We start from the raw sequence: 1,009 nt of genomic DNA on the forward strand, positions 1-1,009 counted from the left end.
ACTAAGACAAAGTCCGCAATAGACACCTTCTACTACTCCTTCATCATGCACTGGACTGTTTCTATGTACCTACACAAACTTTCCTCTCTGCCATATGCCTCAGACCTAACACTGATTGTGCTCCACTTCAGTAGCATTTTCCCTGGCATTCCAGGCTTCTTATGTCCTATTGTCCTGGCTTGCTTTCTATTTCATTTCCCTACCCTTTTAAAAAAATTTTGTTTCTAGTGGAACCAGAGGTGGTATGAAAGCAAGGAGCCTCCTACAACATGTATGTTATAAAGGGTTACAGTATTTCATGTGCGAAAGTCTGCAAGTAATTCAAAACCATGCCTCTTTTTACTATTAAAAAGAGATTTTTAAAGTAAAAATTATGTCAATTCTACTTCTTTTATTGTTTTTTTTTTAATTTTTTACTTATCCAGGTCCATTTTTCATACAGCGTAGGCTGAAGGATTGTAAGGCTTAGGATTCTACACTAATATATTGTCGAGGCAACACTAATCAATAATAAAGGTACCTATTGTCTGCCTGTCTGCCTGCATATCTATCAATCCATTTATCATCTATTTCTCTAATTTCTTCTCTTAATAGTTCAGTGTTAGAGGTAATGGTGGCAAACAGAGTATGGAGACCAGAATAAAATGCGTGGCAAAATGAATTGTGCCACTGAAGGACGTCATGCTCTAAGTCTAAAATTTATTACTACACAATTCTTTTTCTTCTAAGTGAAATATCACAAGAATGGAAAAACAAACACCACATGTACTCATCATTAAATTGGAACTAATCGATCAACAACTATGTGCACATATGGAAATAACATTCATCGAAAATCAGTTAGGTGGGAGGCGGGAGGAGGGAACGGATAAATTCACACCTAATTGGTACAATGCACCAATTAGGTAGTTCTGACTGATGGGCACACTTATAACTTTGACTCAAATGGTACAAAAGCAATTTATGGAACCAAAATGTTTGCATCCCCGTAATATTCTGAAATTTAAAA

The sequence above is a fragment of the Propithecus coquereli genome, unplaced genomic scaffold (assembly GCF_000956105.1).
Source record: "Propithecus coquereli isolate 6110/MARCELLA unplaced genomic scaffold, Pcoq_1.0 Scaffold132, whole genome shotgun sequence".
Taxonomy (NCBI): Eukaryota; Metazoa; Chordata; class Mammalia; order Primates; family Indriidae; genus Propithecus; species Propithecus coquereli.